Source organism: Bos indicus, chromosome 11 (genome assembly GCF_029378745.1).
Source record: "Bos indicus isolate NIAB-ARS_2022 breed Sahiwal x Tharparkar chromosome 11, NIAB-ARS_B.indTharparkar_mat_pri_1.0, whole genome shotgun sequence".
Taxonomy (NCBI): Eukaryota; Metazoa; Chordata; class Mammalia; order Artiodactyla; family Bovidae; genus Bos; species Bos indicus.
The window spans coordinates 61,928,152-61,951,194 of record NC_091770.1 but is presented as its reverse complement, the minus strand read 5'-3'; the positions used below and the strand labels follow the sequence as shown (position 1 = coordinate 61,951,194).

At 38.1% G+C, this 23,043-nt stretch overlaps 1 pseudogene; it reads left to right on the top strand.

Annotated features, from left to right (window-relative positions):
- Positions 1–23,043, top strand: part of LOC139185793 (craniofacial development protein 2 pseudogene) — a 181,320-nt pseudogene that overhangs the window by 115,700 nt on the left and 42,577 nt on the right.

Sequence of the window (23,043 nt, the reverse complement as noted above, 5' to 3'; positions counted from 1 at the left end):
TTGGGGTCAGGTGGACATGGAAGTGACAGTCCCATCCTGGGGAAATGTCATTACAGAATGTTGTTCAGGGACTTGGCAGAATGAGTCTCTAGCCCACCCCTGGTGCAGGAATGTACTGTATCCAGGGGTCTCTTGTCCATTGTGGGTTGGGGCAGTAGGCTGGTGGGAAGAGGAGACTTCCTCACCCCTGACTGGGAAGCAGTGCATTGGTGTGGTGGCTGATGGCAGCAGTTAGTGGGTAACAGGGGTCACCTCTCCACTGTGTGAAAGATTCTACATTCACTGCACAAGGATCCCCATGCCTGAGACAGTACTACATTAAATACCAACTTTAAAACTCTGTGACATGTTGAGAGAGAGAAAGTGGAAGAAAGGAGAAAGATGTATATTTTAGTCCCTCTAACAAAATATTTTTCCTGGCCCTACATTTTCATTTTGTCCCAGGCCCTGCTGTTTTGTAGCTGGTACCACTCTCACACCTCCTTTCCTCGGGGAAGGATTAATTTGTGAGTGTCCTGCACCTGACCCACAACACCTGAAGATGTGACAGTGCTTTCCAGTCAGCTTGCTACTTCCGTATAGAAACGGATGTAAGTTCAGGGGCTGAAGCTTATGTGATATAGGGGGCACTGCTTTAAAAAATTATGAATACAAAATTGCTGCATCCTTTCCTAGGACCTTGGAGGAGGCCTGTGCAAGGGAGGAGTCCTGAAATGGATGCTTCATTAGCTTTATGGTCACTCCACCCTGTATGCATAGCATTATTGTTGTTGTTGTTGTTGTGTTAGTAGCTCAGTCGTATCCGACTCTTTGCAACCCCATGGGCTGTAATCCACCAGGAGCCTCTGTCCATGCGTTTCTCCAGGCAACAATACAGGAGTGGGTTGCCATTTCCTTCTCCAGCATACCCTCTGCCTACTCATGGGTTCGCTTTAAGAATCTAAAAGTTTCTTCAGAGTTACAAAACTCTTTTGCTTACCCTGAAACCCACAAATCACAAGCTAAGTAGTCATATGTTTTTGACAGGGCAAAGAGTAAACTTTTGTTAAGGCCCTCATGACTGCAGTATTTTTCTTCCACTCTGCTTTTCTGAAACACAGGGGTCATTTGTGGCCTCTTGTGCTGAACTACTATTCCTAGACTCTTTTCTTTATGAAAACTCTTGTCAATTAAATGATGCTGGGCTGATGAGTTCTGTTTATGATTTCATTCTACAAAGAAAAAAAAACTCTTCCTTTAATTGTTGCAGTCTCTCCTTAATTAGTTTAATCCCTATCTGAGAAGCTACATGGTTGTACACAAATTGAAAATACAAATAAATGTAATAATCACTTTAAAAATAATAATATTAAAAATTATATGGAAATGTAACAATATATATACCCATATATATAAAATTACTGAAATGAGAACATCCTTTATCTTTATAAAATTCTGTTGGAGATTCATTCCCTCCTCAACACCAGTTGTTTGTTCCTATCTACTTTTCCTAGAAAGGTAAAATATAGTAAAAATTGCAGTTTCTGTCTTGGGGTAACTCAAGGGAGAACAAAATTTTGCTGCATTGTGGGAAAATGTTGTTTAAAGTCTGATTATCCATATTTGTCATCTAACCTGACAAAATTCACCAGATAATTGCCTTTCATTTCATGCTATATGGCACAGGCTGTAGCCAAAGTCTATAATGAAATGGTTGAACATAGATGTTGGAGATTAGTTTGTTGGTTCTATCAATGACAGGATTTTTTGGCAAACAATTTCACCTGCTATTTGGAAATAACAATTTATTAGGTTAGTTAAGGGGAAAAAACCTTAATCTCAGGTTGGTTGAAATTGATCTTACCTGTGAAGTTCCTTTGTGCAGGAAGTGGTCTCAATGAGTTAAAGAGTTTTGTGCTGCCTTTTGTTATAGTAACCAGCAACCCCTTATCTCTGAAGCTTGATCACAACAAGTATTTATATCTTCCTCACTCTACCTGCAGAATCCCGTCAGCAAGAGGGTCTGTGCATCATGGTGACTCAGGGACCAAATCTCAACATGTGTTTCTGTGATCACTACAATAGGAGAGAAGAGAAACATGAATAATGCACTGGCTCTCAAAGGACTTGCCTGGAAGTGAGAAATATCATTTTTACCCACAATTCATTGGCCAATGTAAATTACCTATCTGTATCTAATGCCAAAGGACACGGAAGTACAATCCTATCCTATCTCTGGAAGACGAACCAGAATGTTTAGAACAACCCTAATGGCTAATCTCCTTTTGGTCACCAAATATTTACTCTATTTATGACATGCAAAATATACTCACCCACTCCCTAAGGAAGAAAACTTCAAAATCCCCTACAATTATGGCATGAAGTACATAATCTGAGACCTTTGAGTAAGCTGTGGTAGTTTCAAATCATGATGCTACTTCTACCTGTACCTGTGAAATGTAATGTATATATTTATAATGGTAGCATAGGAAAACAAGATAATTATAATAAATACTCTCCTTGGTAAAAATGGCAAATACACAGCAAATAGGGTTCTGCAGGAATTCTGAAATGCTGCTGGGGAGAATTTTTGAGGGCCACCTTCCTTAACGAATATTATCTCATTACACCTTGATTTTGAGACACTTCTTTTGCTCACTGTTCTTTGTGGCCCCTGGCTATGCCTTTTGGAAGAGTCTTTCTTTTTCATTTTCCTCTTTGGCTGAATTTGAAACAGACGTTGAGGAATATGCCTCTTTCAGGACTAAGCAATTTTCTCACCCCAGTTTCTGATGGTGGACAATGAGAAGCCCAAGGGTTGTTTTAAATCTCAAAAAAATTACAGTCTCTTTTGGTCTAGGTAGGTGGCTCAAACACAGCTCTCCTAAAAATTTAGTAGAGTGTTTAACTTGTTTGACTCTTGTCTGCTCTACTTGCCGATGACCATGGTATAATTCTTTTTGAGACATGGCTCTACCATGCTTTCTATGCTTCCTTATTGCCATCTCTCTCTCTCTCTCAATTGTAAACATGTGTACTTTGAGCTTACTAGACTTTGTTGAGAGAATCACACTTCATCTCTTTTCCCTGAGCCATTTTGACCACTTGAAAAGATTTTCTGGGTGCCTCTCAGCAAATCAACCAGCAAAATCAATACCCTAGAAACTGTTTGAAATGCAAATGATCAGGCCCCACCCTTGACCTGCTGACAAAAAACAGAAACTCTGGTTTTATATATAAAACCAGTTATGTCCTATACCCATCATGTTGCAACTAACTGGTATATAGACCCCTTACAAGAGGCTTTGGGGTAAACATAATGTAGTGGTAATTATACTAGAAAATGTCCTTGAATATATGGTCTTAGGCTTGTCACTTGGCATCTCTTGAGTTTTCTTTCCTGAAATTTTATTGCAGACAAAACCTTTATGTACTGTGTAAATGTTTGCTAAGTGCCTTCACATTGTTTTCCTTCCTTTAATCCACAGATACCTTAGTGAGGACATTGTTAGTATTCCTGTTTTAAATGAGGAAACCAGAGCTCAAAGAGACTAAATGACTTGCCTAACATTTCCTAGCAAATGACTGAGTGAGTCAAGGTTCTCAGTTTTATTTTCCTGTATGTATTCTGCTCCCACCATGACTGCTCCTAGTCTCAAAGTTAGAACTTTTAAGTTCCATTGAACACATATAATGTATTACTGTATTTGCATCATTTTTTATCATAAACCAAATTGTCACAGAGTGATGATAATCCATGACCAGAATTTTGCCATCTGATTTACATAATTCTTCACATTTAAAGGACTAACAGACCTTGAAATAAGGCTATATTCTCCTTAAATTATTGCAGTAACAAGGCAGCATGAAACAATTCAGAGAGTATAGAATTTTTACAAGTGCAATTTCTGTCGTTCCAACCAAGTATAGTCAAATAAACTTACTTTAAAAAGAATTTCTCCTATCCTCAAGAGAAATATGAGCAAAAACTAGTTTTGAGCTGTTAAATGTTTAGGACAAATCAATAATGTTTGAATTAGAATTCCTTGATGCAGAATATGACAGCCAAATTAGGAAGAAAAATTTCCCACACTTGAGGTTCACGTTACAACTGATGTTGTCTCTTCCTCAGTAAGTGAAAATATCTTTTAATTGAATGCTTATGTCTTCTATCTGAAGTTTTACTGTTCTCAGAGGAAATGCAATGAGAATTATTTGGTCTGTGACCTAAAACAGTGCATAGGAAACATTTTTCTCAAGGGAGATTCTCAAAGAAGTGGTGGGCTATTTTGTTCTTAAGTTTCTAGTTTTCTAGATAGTGAGTATGCAAACAAATTACATTTTCTCTGTTGTGTTTATGTCTTGGGTTTCACTAATAGACATTAGTACTTTTTTGCACTTTTTTTTAATGTCAGTTACTTTAAAAAATTGAAAACATTTGTTAAAGCTAAGACTAGGATGTTGGCTTTTCAGATAACCTATTGGAATTTCAAAGCTTTTGCCTCTGAGATGCTGTTGGCAAGAACAATTTCATGAAATCAGAAGGAAATTTTTAAACATTATGTTGGCAAGGATACACATAGTTGGAAATTTGCTCACTAAGATCAACTGTTGTTGTTTTTATTTTAGTTACTCATCTCTTGAATATTTTCTCTTCCTGATTCATTTTCCAAATTGTAGTAGAGTCTGCCAGATGTGCATCTAAATACTGCCCTTCCCCCTTCTCCCACTATAACAAAAGACACATGGCTGGTCAGCTGTTTTGCATGTCCTTGCTTTTCGATGTGTGATACATTTACTCAAATAGAATATAAGTAGTCTTGACCTGTGAATACCTTCCATAATGCTTCTCCAAGATGGTAGCCCATCTCCAATATAGCTCTCAACGATTCTTGATTCCTGGTATTTATGTTCCTGTATAATCCTTTCCTCCACTGAATATAAGTGAAAGTTGCTCAGTCTTGTCTAACTCTTTGTGACCCCTTGGACTTTATGGTCCATGAAATTCTCCATGCCAGAATACTGGAGTGGGTAGCTTTTCCATTCTCCAGGGGATCTTTCCAACCCAGGGATTGAACCCAGGTATCCGCATTGCAGGTGGATTCTTTACCACCTGAGCCACAAGGGAAGTCCCAGGATACTGGAGTGGGTAGCCTATCCCTTCTCCAGCAGATCTTCCTGACCAGGAATTGAACCGGGATCTCCTGCATTGCAGGCAGATTCTTTACCAGCTGAGCTACCAGGGAATCCCACTGCTGAACATAGCTGACCTGTGTATTGCAAAAAAGATAGAATATGATTTCCAAGTCTAGGTCATAAAAGATGTTGTGATTTTCTTCTTGCCCTTTTCAATCACTTTCTCTGAGGGAAGCCAGCTGCCACACCATGAGGATATTTAAACAGTCCTAGAGAGAGGCCTGTGTGGCAAGAAGTTGAGGCCACCTGCCCACAACCAGCATTAACCCAGCCACAATGAAAGCCCTAGTTGACTGTAGTTACAACAGATATCTGACTGTTAAATCATGAAAGATCTTGAGACAGAACCATTCACCTAAGCCACTCCCAAATTTCTGACCTGCAAAAACTATGCAATAGTCAATCTTACAGTTTTGATTTAAGCTTCTGAGTTTGTTATGCAGCAGTCTATAACTGATACAGCAAATCCACTGGATGGCAATGCCCACGACAATCTTAGAAGCCACATGTTGAAGGGTTTAGAGTGGTAATCAGCTCAAGTTCTGGGGTGCCCTTGTAGGGAAGAGCCTTCTCTGCTAGTTTCTCAGCTTCCTACCTCAACCTGGATTATTGAGAGAGAAAGAAACTTCTTTAGAGACATTACATTTTGTGATCTAAATTTTATAATGGTTCAGTCTTTCCTAACTAATATATCAACTTTGTATTCTATTCTTTCTTACTTTAAGCCTTATGTATATATGAGGATATTATTCCTCTGAGTAAGGATTGCTATTGGAATAATAGTAATTCTTCAAGTAGTTCTTTAAACACTATCAAAAACATTTTATTGTTTAAAAGGTATGTGATTAAATATTCAATGCATATTCTCCACCTGAAAATTCTATTTTATTTGACTAGTACTGTATGTTGACTAGCACAGTTGCAGATCTCCTTTACTTGCTAGAAGCACCTAACCCCAGCTCCTTTGGGAGGTGGCTGTTAGGAGATTACAGCTAGCCTTCTTCTCCAGAAAATTTCCATCAACCAATGGGAACCAACTCACTCAGGAAATTATGGCCTTTCCATATATGACCCACAACCAGTGGTCAAATAAGATGTGTCAAAATCCTATTGCCAAAAAGGATGACAGGTCTGTGGTGCTGTTCATATCCAGAGCTCTCCCCTATGTAAATTTGGTCAAGGCTATACCTTATCTTCAACATTACTGGTTGGGGCATAGACTTGGATTACTGTGATATTGAATGGTTTGCCTTGGAAACGAACAGAGATCATTCTGTCGTTTTTGAGATTGCATCTAAGTACTGCATTTCGGACTCTTGTTGACCATGATGGCTACTCCATTTCTTCTGAGGGATTCCTGCCTGCAATAGTAGATATCAAGGTTATCTGAGTTAAATTCACCTATTCCAGTCAATTTCAGTTTGCTGATTCCTAGAATGTTGACGTTCACTCTTGCCATCTCTTGTTTGACCACTTCCAATTTGCCTTGATTCATGGACCTGACATTCCAGGTTCCTATGCAATATTGCTTTTTACAGCATCGGACCTTGCTTCTATCACCAGTCACATCCACAGCTGGGTATTCTTTTTGCTTTGGCTGCATCCCTTCATTCTTTCTGGAGTTATTTCTCCACTGATCTCCAGTAGCATATTGGGCACCTACTGACCTGGGGAGTTTCTCTTTCAGTATCCTATCATTTTGCTTTTTCATTCTGTTCATGGGGTTCTCAAGGCAAGAATACTGAAGTGGTTTGCCATTCCCTTCTCCAGTGGACCACATTCTGTCAAATCTCTCCACCATGACCCGCCCATCTTGGGTTGCCCCACGGGCATGGCTTAGTTTCATTGAATTAGACAAGGCTGTGGTCCTACAGTGATTAGACTGACCAGTTTTCTGTGAGTATGGTTTCAGTGTGTTTGCCCTCTGATGCCCTCGTGCAACACCTACCATCTTACTTGGGTTTCTCTTACCTTGGGTTTGGGGTATCTCTTCACGGCTGCTCCAGCAAAGCGCAGCCATTGCTCCTTACCTTGGACGAGGGAACGCTGAAGAAGCTGAAGTTGAATGGTTCTATGAAGACCTACAAGACCTTTTAGAACTAACACCCAAAAAAGATGTCCTTTTCATTATAGGGGACTGGAATGCAAAAGTAGGAAGTCAAGAAACACGTGGTGTAACAGGCAAATTTGGCCTTGGAATATGCAATGAAGCAGGGCAAAGACTAATAGAGTTTTGCCAAGAAAATGCACTGGTCATAACAAACACCCTCTTCCAACAACACAAGAGAAGACTCTACACATGGACATCACCAGATGGTCAACACCGAAATCAGATTGATTATATTCTTTGCAGCCAAAGATGGAGAAGCTCTATACAGTCAGCAAAAACAAGACCAGGAGCTGACTGTGGCTCAGACCATGAACTCCTTATTGCCAAATTCAGACTGAAATTGAAGAAAGTAGGGAAAACCACTAGACCATTCAGGTATGACCTAAATCAAATCCCTTATGATTATACAGTGGAAGTGAGAGATAGATTTAAGGGCCTGGATCTGATAGATAGAGTGCCTGATGAACTATGGAATGAGGTTCGTGACACTGTACAGGAGACAGGGATCAAGACCATCCCCATGGAAAAGAAATGCAAAAAAGCAAAATGGCTGTCTGGGGAGGCCTTACAATAGCTCTGAAAAGAGAAGCAAAAAGCAAAAGAGAAAAGGAAAGATGTGAATATCTGAATGCAGAGTTCCAAAGAATAACAAGAAGAGATAAGAAAGCCTTCTTCAGTGATCAGTGCAAAGAAATAGAGGGGAACAACAGAATGGGAAAGACTAGAGGTCTCTTCAAGAAAATCAGAGATACCAAAGGAACATTTCATGCAAAGATGGGCTCGATAAAAGACAGAAATGGTATGGACCTAACAGAAGCAGAAGATATTAAGAAGAGGTGGCAAAAATACACAGAAGAACTGTACAAAAAAGATCTTCACGACCCAGATAATCACGATGGTGTGATCACTGACCTAGAGCCAGACATCCTGGAATATGAAGTCAAGTGGGCCTTAGAAAGCATCACTACGAACAAAGCTAGTGGAGGTGATAGAATTCCAGTTGAGCTATTCTAAATCCTGAAAGATGATGCTGTGAAAGTGCTGCACTCAATATGCCAGCAAATTTGGAAAACTCAACAGTGGCCACAGGACTGGAAAAGGTCAGTTTTCATTCCAATCCCAAAGAAAGGCAATGCCAAAGAATGCTCAAACTACTGCACAATTGCACTCATCTCACACGCTAGTAAAGTAATGCTAAAAATTCTCCAGGCCAGGCTTCAGCAATATGTGAACCGTGAACTTCCTGATGTTCAAGCTGGTTTTAGAAAAGGCAGAGGAACCAGAGATCAAATTGCCAACATCTGCTGGATCATGGAAAAAGCAAGAGAGTTACAGAAAAGCATCTATTTCTGCTTTATTGACTATGCCAAAGCCTTTTACTGTGTGGATCACAATAAACTGTGGAAAATTCTGAAAGAGATGGGAATACCAGACCACCTTATCTGCCTCTTGAGAAATGTGTATGCAGGTCAGGAAGCAACAGTTAGAACTGGACATGGAACAACAGACTGGTTCCAAATAGGAAAAGGAGTACATCAAGGCTGTATATTGTCACCCTGTTTATTTAACTTCTATGCAGAGTACATCATGAGAAACACTGGGCTGGAGGAAGCACAAGCTGGAATCAAGATTGCCAGGAGAAATATCAATAACCTCAGATATGTAGATAACACCACCCTTATGGCAGAAAGTGAAGAGGAACTCAAAAGCCTCTTGATGAAAGTGGAGAGTGAAAAAGTTGGCTTAAAGCTCAACATTCAGAAAACAAAGATCATGGCATCCAGCCCCATCACTTCATGGGAAATAGATGGGGAAACAGTGGAAACAGTGTCAGACTTTATTTTTCTGGGCTCCAAAATCACTGCAGATGATGACTGCAGCCATGAAATTAAAAGACACTTACTCCTTGGAAGGAAAGTTATGACCAACCTAGATAGCATATTCAAAAGCAGAGACATTACTTTGCCAACAAAGGTTCGTCTAGTCAAGGCTATGGTTTTTCCTGTGGTCATGCATGGATGTGAGAGTTGGACTGTGAAGAAGGCTGAGCTCCAATGAATTGATGCTTTTGAACTGTGGTGTTGGAGAAGACTGTTGAGAGTCCCTTGGACTGCAAGGAGATCCAACCAGTCCATTTTGAAGGAGATCAGCCCTGGGATTTCTTTGGAAGGAATGATGCTAAAGCTTAAACTCCAGTACTTTGGCCACCTCATGCGAAGGGTTGAGTCATTGGAAAAGACTCTGATGCTGGAAGGGATTGGGGGCAAGAGGTGAAGGGGATGACAGAGGATGAGGTGGCTGGATGGCATCACCGACTCGATGGACATGAGTCTGAGTGAACTCCGGGAGTTGGTGATGGACAGGGAGGCCTGGCATGCTGCGATTCATGGGGTTGCAAAGAGTCGGACACGACTGAGTGGCTGATCTCATCTGATACCTTATATAATACCAGATTCTTGCTTGGGAGTTCTTTTGCTTCCCTGTTATACTCCTTTCCCTCCTTTCCAATTTTTTCCAAAGAATGTTCCCTCAATAATCCGCATGCACCCAAATCCCTATCTTAGATTCTACTTCTGGGGAATTTGATCTAAGACTACCTATTTACATGAAACTGAACAGGAGAGGTGAGATCTCAGTTATTTACATTACTGATATATTGCCTTTATAAATGAAGAAAATGTATTCTCAATCTGTTAAAAAGTTAGTATATGGAAACCTTAAACAGAGTCAGCAAATCAGAATGGTGAGTTCTCATGCCCTAGGATAATAGTAGAGTCCAACATGAAGAAGAAGGACTCTTCTTATTTCCTGGCAAAGACTCAGCCAATGAAAGCCCTTTGTTTACTATAACCCTCCCAGCTTCTTTTCCCCGCTATAAAGGAGTTCTCCTCTTGTCATGCAGAACTTGCACATAGCTTACTATTGTTGCAGACCCTGAACTAGATATTCGCTGGAGAAATAATCTTGGCATTCTGTTTGTCTTAGGTCACAAGACAAGTTCAAAACCTTGGAAAAGACTTAAAAACATAAAAATGAGAGAGAAAAACTAAGAAAGCCAAAAGCTGATAATCTTCAGATATCAGCAAAATTCATAAATTCTAAAACTGATCAAGAAAAAGATGCAACATAAATGACTAATATCAGAAATAAAAGAGAAGTTATCACTGTAAATGCTACAGACATTAAAAGATAATAAGATAATATTATAAAACTCTGTACCAAAAAATCTGATGACTTAAAGTGGGTAAGGTTCTTGAAAAATGCAATTTACTGAAGTCAAGACAGATTAAGCAGAAAATACTAATAGTCCTTTATCTATTAAATAACTTAAATATATTGTCAAAAACTTGCCATAACAGAGAACTCTAAATTCAGATGGTTCACTGGTGAATTCTATTATAATATCAAGTAGTCACTGAAGAAATAACATTCATGTTAGAAAAGTTCTTATGTAAAATAGAGAAGGGAGGAGTATCTTCCTGCCTGCTTGTCACCATACCTGATTTTAAAACCTGACAAGACAAGAAAATAAATTTATCTACCAATACTTTCATGAACACAGAGTCAAAATCCTTGAAAAAATGGTTAATTGATTCTAACAGTATGTAACAGGAATAATATACCATGACAATTCGAGAAGGATCTACCCCAAGAATGCAAGGTTGGTTTAAGACTCAAAAGTCAATCATTATAACCACAGTAACAGAATAAAGAAGGCAAAAAAAGAGATCATTTCCATACATGAATAAAAAGTATTTGTCAAAATGCATTACACACTTATCCCTTAGCAAACCAGGAATAAGAAGGAGCTTTCTCAAGCTCATAAAAACCTAAGCTGATACCACACTTAATGATCATGCTAACCAAGTCCAAGCTCGTACTGCTCTCTGCATGACAGGCCAGTACATTGACAGATGAAGTATTACAGCAAGAAACATTAACTTTATTTGGAAAGCCAGCAGACTGAGAAGATGATAGACTAATGTTATAGAGAATCATCTTATCCAAGTTAGAATTAAGGCTGTTTTTCATACGAAAAGGGGAAGAGGAATGCCTGGCTGTTTAGAACTTCTTGGTGCTGGTCAGACCCTAGAGAAGATGTGATAAACCTTTTTTCTTGCAGCTGTCATTGTAAATCTGGGCACAGTATTCCTCTCAACCTCCAAGAAGACATGTTATTCTCTGTTACGCAACATTTTAGTCTGTATATGAATGACCTAAAGAATGGACTATCATGTATGTTTCAGTCTAAAGGTAACACAAAGGTGCAGAGCCAGTATGACTAAGCCCAGGCAACAGAGCACAAAGGTTAGTCAGGTTTGTTCTTCTGTTAGTCACACGTTGAATGCTTTCCTCCTAAAATTGGGAACAAGAAGTTCCCACCTTCCCAACTTCTATTCAAATTGTAGTGGAGGTCCTATCTAGGTAGCAAAGCAAAGGGAAAAAAGAAGTAAAAGAAGTAAAACTCTCTGCATATTTTTTTAAATTATGCTTTTCAATTTATTTTGCCAAGGTTGTGAGTAAAATAAATGGAATTGTTTAAATGTTTTTGAGTTCAAATGAACTTTCCTTTTGAGTTAGAGTTTTTTGTTTCTTAGGGATTATGTCATAGGTTATTCTAATTACAGTCTTCCCTGGTAGCTAAGATGGTAGAGAATCTGCCTGCAATAGGGAGACCCAGGTTTGATCCCTGGGTCAGGAAGAGTCCCTGGAGAAGGGAGTGGCTACCCACTCCAGTATTCTTGCCTGGAGAATTCCACGGACAGAGGAACCTGGTGGGCTACAGTCCATGGGGTTGCAAAGAATCAGACACGACTGAAGAACTAACACCTTCACTACTCAATTATGTCATAGATTATTCTAATTACAGTTGTATAACTAAACCTAGGCAAAATTGTGAGATAATAGACATTTATTTTAGTGCCTTTCTATCTTTTGGAGCTTTAAGCATATCTTTCATCCATTCTGATACCTCTTTGTGTGTCTTAACCACGTAGTGTCCTGAGGCAGTACATCCTTCCAGTGTCCCTTTAATAATATCTATCTCTTCAAAATAAATTCCTGAGAGAAATAAAGAACAATGAGTCAGAGGCAAAATTAAATCCTTTGAAAGATAATATAGGAAAACATTTTCAAGACAGCAGAGTATAGAAGGATTTCTTAAAGCATAAAATGCTAAACACAGAGAAAAAAGGTGATATGTAAACTACATTAAAATTAAGGATTTCTGATCATCAAAAGACATCATAGACAAGGAAAGAACTATAAGATATTTATAGCATATTGCTGAGATCTAATACCTAAAATATATAAGAGCTGCTACAGATCAATAAGAAAGTGGCAAAATACTTAGTGGATAAAAAGCAAGAGACTTGACCAAATATTTTACAAAATAAGAAACTTAAATGGCCCATAAACACATGAAAACATGTTCAACCTAATCACTTATGAAGAAAATGCAACTGTAATTAGATAGCATTTCATACCAACCCAGGGATCAAACCTAGGTCTCCCGCATTGCAGGCAGATTATTTATCAGCTGAACCATAAGGGCTTCCCTGGTAGCTCAGTGGGTAAAGAATCTGCCTGCAGTGCAGGAGACCTGGGTTCAATCCCTGGATCCAGAAGATCTCCTGGAGAAGGAAATGGCTACCCACTCCAGTACTCTTGCCTGGAAAATCCCATGGATAGAGGAGCATGGTGGGCTGACGTTCACGGGGTTGCAAAGAGTCGGGCTGGCTGAACAACTAACACACACACACACAATCATATTGACAAAAATTTGAGCAATTGCATTACTAGGAACTCAGCTGTGCTGTTAAGAGTATAAATGAGCATAAAACTTTGAAAAATAGCTTGACATTACCTTATAAAGGTGAATAGAAGCACACATTACAGCCTAAGAATTCCACTCCTAGTATATACCCAGTAACTCTTCCTCATGTTCATCAGGAGATATACAGAGAACATGCATGGAATAATTGTTAATTATAGCCCTTGTATTAGTCAAGGTCCTTCAGAGCAACAGAACTAATAAGATCTGTATGTGTGTATATCTGTGTATGCACACACACACACACACACACACACACACACAGGTATTTTAAGGAATTGGCTCATGCCATTCGGGAGGTTTGGCAAGTCCAAAATTTGATGGGGGAGCCAGCATACTGAAAACTCAGGAAATAGCTACAGTTTGAGTCTGCTGGTGAACCAGAAAGAGTCAATGTTGCAGATAAAGTGCAGTCTGCTGGCAGGTTTCCCTCTTGCTCAAGGAAGCTTAGTCTTTTCTTCCATTCAGGCTTTCAGCTGATTGAATGAGATCTACTCACATTATGGAGGGCAATCTGCATTGCTCAAAGTTCAACAATTTGAATTTAAATATCATCCAAAAACACCCACACAAAAACATCTAAAAATCTGGGCACAGTGACCCAGACAAGTTAACACAAAAAATTAACCATCACAGCCCCCAAACTAGAAACAATCTAAATGTCCATCAGTGGTAGATTAGATGAATAAATTATGGTTTACACATACAATAAATACTACATTACTGTTGTGGTTAGCAGAATTCTAAGTTGGCCCCCATAATCTCTACCCCTGCTATTATACTGTACATAATCTCTACTTGAATGCAGGCAGAATATATGACTTGCTTCTGAGAAAACATGACAAAGATCATGGGATGTTCCTCTCTTGACTAGATTATGCTGTATGGCAAGGTGAGGGAATATCACTCCATGATTGGTGCAAGAAAATGCTTTCTGTCAACAATATGAATGAGATTGAAAGTTGATCCTTCCCCAGTTAAGCATTCAGATGAAAATATAGCCTGGCTGACACTTTGATTACTACCTGTAAGACTCCAAGGAAAGGACCAAGTTAAGTCACACCTGGACTCTTGACCCTGTGGAAACTGAGATAATAAATGATGTCTTAAGTCATTAAATTTGTGGCAGTTTGTTATACAGCATATAAAACTATTGCAACTATACAGAAATAAAACTCAATAAATTATAGCTATATGTATCAATATAAATTAATCTTATAAACATGATATTGAGTCAGGAAGAATACAGACAGTATAATTTCATTTACATGATGTCTGGAAACAGATAAAACCCAACCAATGTATAATTTAGGGAGGCATACATAAAGGGTAAAATTATAAAGAAAAGCAAAGGAAAAAAAAATCACAGAAGTGGGAGAGTAGGTTATGTAGGTTACTTCTAGAAGAGAGTACAGAACCCATACAGAGCTTCTAAAATATTAACAATGTTCTATTTCCTAGCAAGAGTTCAGTTTATAATTACATATATACTATTCAGTATGAATACTATGTTTAGCAATGAAACTAATATAGTATTAAAATTTTTTGATTTATAAAATATACAAAGAACATTCCTGTATTTGTGGCCAGCTCCCCCACAACCTTCCAGTCCAGTCCCCTCTCCTTATGGAGGAGTGATTTGAGGTCAGACAAATCTAAATTCAAATCTTAATTCAGTCACTTTCTTGCTGTATGATCTTAATGCAGAACTGTGAGATCAACATCCAGACTCTAGACTTTCCAGATGAAAGAACTATACTGAAACAATAACTGAAAAATCATGACCTTGTTTAATAAAAAAATAAAATTAACAATTATGAGTTCTAGCTATGCACATATAAATACTATGTATATATTTTTTAACTGAAAAAGACCCTGATGCTGGGAAAGATTGAGGGCAGGAGGAGAAGGGGACGACAGAGGATGAGATGGTTGGATGGCATTGCCGACTCAATGGATATGAGTTTGGGTAGGCTCCGGGAGTTGGTGTTGGACAGGGACGTCTGGTGTGCTGTGGGTCATGGGGTCGTAAAGAGTTGGACACCACTGAAAGACTGAACTGAACAGTATACAGAGACTGGTACTCAAATGTTGCTGATAGCATTACAAATCAATACAATCTTTCAGTGGAGTAGGTTTAACCATGTTAGAAAAATGAAATGAGATACTAAAATATTGCCATTCTTTGACCCAGAATTTCTACTTCCAAAAATTTAAGATTATTTAAGAAAATAATCTCAAAAAGTCAGAATCAAGCCAATGTGTACAATAACATTTAAGGCAGAAATGTTTATGAAAACAAAACTTAAAACAATTCAAATTCCTTATACATTGTAAATTGTCAAAGAAGAATGCACTGACAGTTAAGATTAATGTGATAAATATATGCCTGGTATTGGCATATGGATATTCTAAACAACATCAAATGAGCAAGCAGAACTAAACATGCATTCACCCACTGTCTGTATGATTAAAAATATCTGCAGAAGCACTGGAAATATCAGAGATAGTTAAAACAATATAAATAGCTGTATTTGGTTGATGGGAATGTTGAAGTGATTATGATTTTTAAAATAAATGGGTACATATGTAATCTGAAGGAATATATTTACTGGGTGGAATTTCGGGCTGTGTTATAGACAGATGGTGAAACTGTTTGTGCAGAAGGTGGGGTGGGTAGGGGAAAGGGGAACCTAAAATTTCACCACATGGAAAGTTTCTATAATCAGAGGTTTTTCTCTGGGTTGTGCAGGCTGTGAAGCCAAAAGGGGAGAATCATACAGAAGAGTTCTCAAAGGGAAAAAACTGGAAGAACTATACTTAGAAAAATGTGATGGTGAGTTCATTTCTCTTTAGGGTATTAACTGTTTTCTTTTCCTTTGGCTCTTTTACTCTTTTTTTTTAAAGCAATTGCAGCTTAATAATTTTCTTCACTGTATGAGAAACAAATTTCCGAAGTGAATCTGAATCCTGTGTGCCTTAGTCTGGATCATTTGTTTCATTTCAACATCAGAGATGTCTGAAAAGTGTTATCAGTGGAAGAACATAATCAATCATTCATAGACTGGTACTCAGTTACTTTGATATAAAGGTAATTCTTTTATATATAAAAGTGTTGTTTTATATCAAAAATTTACATATAAAAGTTTTGATATAAAGGTGTTATAAGTCTTATCTCAATAAGTAATTTTAGTAAATTAAAACCAAAAAACAAGTGAAATGCCATTCCCAACCACAGGCATAAAACAAGACGAGGGAGCCAGAGGAGAGAGTTGCATGGCTACTGCAGCTTTCAAATTAGAGCAGATTAGAAACAAGGAGGAAGGAATGGTCTCCTTGATCTGAACCAAAGTATAGGTGTTCTGCTTAGAAAGAATGTGAATACAGATAAAAGTGTATGAATCCATGAACACTATGATAACTTCCAACACTTCTCTCAGTTTCTCCAGTTATTAAAATAAAATGAGAATTAACACCCTCTTTCCTCCATACCCATACCATTCATACATGTGGAACATATGACTTTAGGTTAGAGAAATCACTGATTTTTTTTTTTTTCTTTAGAACATTATGAAGTTCTAAAGTTCTGAAGGACAACATTAGAAGTTGTCCCTGCTGTCAAGTGGCCTATTACACTTTAATTGAGAATACCCTCTGTTCCTTAGGAGGTATGACTTTTCTACCCAAGTATTTTTAGAGAGATTTTTAAGTCACAAAGAGTGATGAAACAGTGAATCCATTTTTAAACTTAGTTTTCCATGGTATTAAATTTGTTAAGACAAATATACCGCATAGACAATCAGTTTTTACCTTTAAGCAGCTCATGACTTTTAAAAAATGCTTTTAATATCACAAGGTCTACGATGTAATCTCCCTAATAAGATCACTTGGTATCATGTTGCTCAAATGTGCACATGACCTTTCAAATAGAATTCCATCTCTTAATGCCAAAACTGTCACACAAGTAGTCATAACTTGGGGTTAAATTTCATATACATTATCTGAGAAGTCTACATACTGCTAACAAAAATTTTTCAAAAACCCTCTCATTCTCTTGTTTCCAGATATATCTTGATATATTTTTCTCTTAAATTGCAGTATCTACAAAGCCCTTTAGAATCTAAAGTTTAGATAATGTCACAAACTATTCAAAGGAATTAGTAAGTCTTTCCAGCAGCTGTTCTTCCATTTCCCTTGGCAGCATCAGGCGGCAGGCACAGGCAGTACCCAAATCCATTTAATGTTAGGTGTGACTCTAAGAGAACATAGATGACCTTACTGGAGTAGTAGGTCTGATGCTCTGAGGAATGATCAAGTAGTGGAGTCATACACTGCCTGCCCATATCATCCTTGCACCAAGCTTCATTTGATGTATAGTCTGAATATTTTTTTTTTTGAGATAACAGTTTGCAGGAAGAGAGAACAGCTCAGGATGAAAGTCCTAATGTTGGACAGATCTAGATTCAGATTCTGGTTCATTACATCAGCTCCTTCAAAGCCCTGTTTACTTGTCTGTAACATGAAAATACAAACAATACCGATTCCACAGGGTTGTTTGAGAATGCAAAGGACAACCTATAAACAGCTTATCTGGCATAAAAATAGAAGCTCAAGATGTGTTAGTCCTTTTCTTCGCATTTGTCTGGGTCATGCTGGTCTTCCTTAATGAATATACAGTTCATGTTCAATTATAGCCTTCTGAGATTCTTTACAGTCTAGTTTATGAGATGCAATTGATAACACTATGCTCTATGTGGTTAATTTAAGGAGTGAGTATAGAGTTTCCCTGGTGCTGCTTGGTATATTACACAGATATTCTGCAAGTTCATGGTTGTGTCATTGTGCAGAGCATACAATACACAATCCATCAACATTTTTATGTCATTTTGTATGGGTCTTTTTTGTTAGTTACCACTGCTCTGGAGTTTTGTGCTCATGATCTAAAGATAATCTCACTAGAATTTTGCAGATAAAAAAAGAAGCCTCATAGCAATAACAGGCTGCATAAAACAGATTGAACAAGACTAGACTTTTAATGCAAACTCCTTCCACAGTTAAGAGGATATAGATCAGGCAGGTTACCATAATCTCTGATGCGACCACACCATAATGGTCCTTTGGACCTATTCCAGAATGAAGTAGGAAGGTCAGACCTATTTAACAACAACAACAAAAAAACTAGTTCACCCTATAATGCTCAGCAAGCATCGTCTACAATTTACATGGCCCTTTAATTAAGGGGACCTCTAAAATGACAAACTGAAATACAGACGTTGAAATAGAAACTGACCTTCCTTCCTTCTTTTCTTCCTTCCTTTCTTTCCATTTTATCTTTTTACACAAAGTAACAAGTTACTGACAAAAACACACATTATGATAGGATGAACTATCAGAGATTGAGGCGACTAGTATTGCTGGATATGCAATCAAGAAATTCCTCTAGGCTTAGCCAAGAGTTAGCTATCAGGAGTCAGACTAGCCCAATCTCTAAATTATGCCTGAAATGTGATGAAAAATTTATATCAGGTTCATATTTCATATCATTCAGTTTGCATTTCTTTTGTTAAAATTTAAATGGTGATTTTTTAATAACCACTAACTGTTGTGTGATCCAACTGTAATAACATCTTTTTATCTTTCTGTTTGTGTAACCTTCTATCTGTAGATAGGCATAGAGAGACGTCTAGAATAATATTCACTGAAGGTTAGCGATGGTTAATTTCTGAGTGATAAGAGGAAGCAAACTTTTGCTTTACTTGTTATACTTTTCTAAATTGCTTGAATTTTTTAAAAATGAGTATATATCTTTTTTTTTAAATTTGAAGCTTTTATACTTTTAAAAAATAAAATCATCCAAATTAGTGATTTTCTGCTTATCCAGCTGCTGGTTAAAAGTGACAAATATGGAATGAGAAGTTACATTGTTAAGCTGTACAGTATTAAGAGAAGAAAGGTGTAAATATTATAATTACCAGGTGAACCAACAAAATTTAAGATGCAAAGTATCAAAGTCAGAAATCACTGGGTCAAAGGAAAGAAATAAACGAACAAAGGAAAGAAATTAACACTAAGCATGGGAAATACATAATATCTTGATTTTGCTAAGGCTAATTCCTGCTCAGTTGAACAATTAATAAAACATTTAGTGTATTATAACACTTGGCTACCAGAGATTCTGGGGAGAAAACCAGCCTTGGAAAAAAAAAAAGGTCCCAGGAACCTGAGACTGGTCCTCGATAGTGAGACAAAAAATGTCTTTTATTTGTGCTTTATCTCAGGGTTTTTGAAGGAGACTTACAGCATAATGAGAGGAGCTGAATGATATTAGAAACTTTGTTACAGATCATTAGAGTCAACCTTTGGCCAGAAACTACCAACATTCTTCCCTGTGGGCAGACATTATCCAGAAATCACTGAGGTTATAGAGTGAGGTCTTGAACTTCTTGCTGCTGCTGCTAAGTCACTTCAGTCGTGTCCAACTCTGTGCGACCCCATAGACGGCAGCCCACCAGGCTCCCCTGTCCCTGGGATTCTCCAGGCAAGAACACTGGAGTGGGTTGCCATTTCCTTCTCCAATGCATGAAAGTGAAAAGTGAAAGTGAAAGTGAAGTCGTGTCCAACTCTTAGTGACCCCAGGGACTGCAGCCTACCAGGCTCCTCCATCCATGGGGTTTTCCAGGCAAGAGTACTGGAGTGGGGTGCCATTGCCTTCTTACTGCATTACTAAAATTGTGATTCTAAAAGAGCATCACTCGCAGGAAGAGTTACTACGAACAACAGCACCCAGTGAACAAATGCAAAGTACTATTGGTTATACCTTTAGATTACAGCTTGGCAGGAAAAAAATTTACTTAGGTAGCAAATTCACTAATTTAGGGTATCTATTTACAAATTGGTTGTGAAACCCATTCATTTATTAAAGACAGATTCATGTCTCAATTTCTTGAAAGTGATAGAAATTGTACAGTAGACTTAATATGTGTGAAAATCAAATGGAGATACCAGTGTCTTAAATCCAAGCAAACCTTTTTTTAAAGTGTCAGTGAAATCCAAGGGACTGGTGAGAATGTAGAGAAATTGGAACTCTGGTACACTTCTAGAGGGAGTATGAATTTGTACAACCATTTTGGAAAACCAGAAATATCTCCTAAAGCTGACCATACACATACCCTATGACCCAGCCATTCTACTCCTCAGTTCAGTTCAGTTCAGTTGCTCAGTCATGTCCGACTCTTTGCGACCCCATGAATCGTAGCATGCCGGGCCTCCCTGTCCATTACCAACTCCTGGAGTTCACTCAGACTCACGTCCATCGAGTCAGTGATGCCATCCAGCCATCTCATCCTCTGTCGTCCCCTTCTCCTCCTGCCCCCAATCCCTCCCAGCATCAGAGTCTTTTCCAATGACTCAACTCTTTACATGAGGTGGCCAAAGTACTGGAGTTTCAGCGTTAGCATCATTCCTTCCAAAGAAATCCCAGGGCTGATCTCCTTCAGAATGAACTGGTTGGATCTCCTTGCAGTCCAAAGGACTCTCAAGAGTCTTCTCCAACACCACACTTCAAAAGCATCAATTCTTCAGTGCTCAGCTTTCTTCACAGTCCAACTCTCACATCCATACATGACCACTGGAAAAACCATAGCCTTGACTAGCCGGACGTTTGTTGGCAAAGTAATGTCTCTGCTTTTCAATATGCTATCTAGGTTGGTGATAACTTTCCTTCCAAGGAGTAAGTGTCTTTTAATTTCATGGCTGCAATAACCATCTGCAGTGATTTTGGAGCCCCCAAAAATAAAGTCTGACACTGTTTCCACTGTTTCCCCATCTATTTGCCATGAAGTGATGGGACCAGATGCCATGATCTTTGTTTTCTGAATGTTGAGCTTTAAGCCAACTTTTTCACTCTCCTCTTTCACTTTCATCAAGAGGCTCTTTAGTTCCTCTTCACTTTCTGCCATAAGGGTGGTGTCATCTGCATATCTGAGCTTATTGATACTTCTCCAGGCAGTCTTGATTCCAGCTTGTGCTTCTTCCAGCCCAGCATTTCTCCTGATGTACTCTGCGTATAAGTTAAATAAGCAGGGTGACAATATACAGCCTTGACGTACTCCTTTTCCTATTTGGAACCAGTCTGTTGTTCCACGTCCAGTTCTAACTGTTGCTTCCTGACCTGCATATAGGTTTCTCAAGAGGCAGGTCAGGTGGTCTGGTATTCCCATCTCTTTCAGAATTTTCCACAGTTTCTTGTGATCCACACAGTCAAAGGCTTTGGCACAGTCAATAAACCAGAAATAGATGTTTTTCTGGAACTCTTTTGCTTTTTCGATGATCCAGCGGATGTTGGCAATTTGATCTCTGGTTCCTCTGCCTTTTCTAAAACAAGCTTGAACATCTGGAAGTTCACGGTTCATGTATTGCTAAAGCCTGGCTAGGTATACACTTAACAGAAATGCCTATGTATGTATAGCAAATGACATATAAGCTTGTGTATAGCAGCACTTTTTCTAATGGCCTCAAAATGTAAATGATCCAAGTGCTCAGCAACAGTAGAATGAATAAGCAGTAGTATGGTCACACAATGGAATACTGTATTGGAGAGAATGAACAAACTCGATACATCAATGTGAGTGAATCGCATAAACATAATGTTGATCAAAAGAAGCCACACACAATGTAGTATATAATGTGAGTCTATTTGCATAAATTGAGAGAATAGGCAAAACAAATCTGTGATGTTAAAAGTCTGGATAGTGGTTATCCTTGGGGTTAAAATTGTGAGAGGAGCATGAGGGAGATTTCTGGGGGTTAATGATGTTCTGTTTCTTGCTCTGGGTACTGGTTAGACATGTCTGTTTAATTTGTGAAAATTGAATGACTGTTACACTTAAAGTGTATGTGCTATTCTGTTTATTTGTTGTATTTCAGTAAAAAGTTAAACAACAAAAATGTAAAAATATTCATTTTTTATGATAGGTTTAAATTTGTAAGTCTATAGCTATGAATATCATCAGTATTTTTCATTTAGGAAGTATTTGGTCTTTGACCAAAGTACAGGTTAGAAATTTAAATGTACATATGCTTGAAACGTTACCATTTATTTTTTAAAGTGATAGTATTGAACATAAATAGACAAAAATTGAATTGCTTTCTCATTTGTCATAAGCAATCTGGCCTTTTTCATTTTCCATTTCTGTATTTAGCTAATATCAAGCATATTTACGTACATGGATGAAAAGGTGATGGTAATCGCAAGAATAATCAAGTGTCAGTAGTAGCCATAATGAAAAATAAGGACCTGTGTAATAGAAACACCATTTACTGAACATTTTGTTGTAATGTTATAATATTGTAGTATTATAAGCCAAATGTTATAAGTGAAACAAATTAAGTAATACAGTCATCTCCATGAATTTTCACCTGAAATATTGAGACTCAGCTTGTTGCCAAAACTGGGCCTGTGTTCACCAGTGCCGAGTAGAAACATGGAGACAGAGTTTTTGGTGAAGTAAAAAAAACAATAGTTTTTTTTTTTTATTATTGCTTTGCCAGGTAAAGGGGGCCACAGTGGGCTAATGCCCTCAAAACCATGTGACCCACCCTGGAGGACGTAGTCAGGATTTTTATAGTATGTGATCAGCTCGTGGACAATTCTTAGATTGGTTGGCATCAAGGTGAAGTTTCAAGCATCATCAATTTCTGGTTTCAGCCAGTCTAGGGCTATATTCTTGTGGTCAGCAGTTTTCATCTAGAGGGGGCTGCTTCCTATAAAAACAATCTAGGAATGTGTGTCAAACCTTTATCTATGTCTTTCAGGGAACTGGGAGTTCGGTGATTCTGCTAGGTGGCAGAAATATATAGTCTAAATTGTTACCAGTTCCCAGCCCAACAGCAATTCTTTGTTTCTACATCTTTCATTTCCCAATCA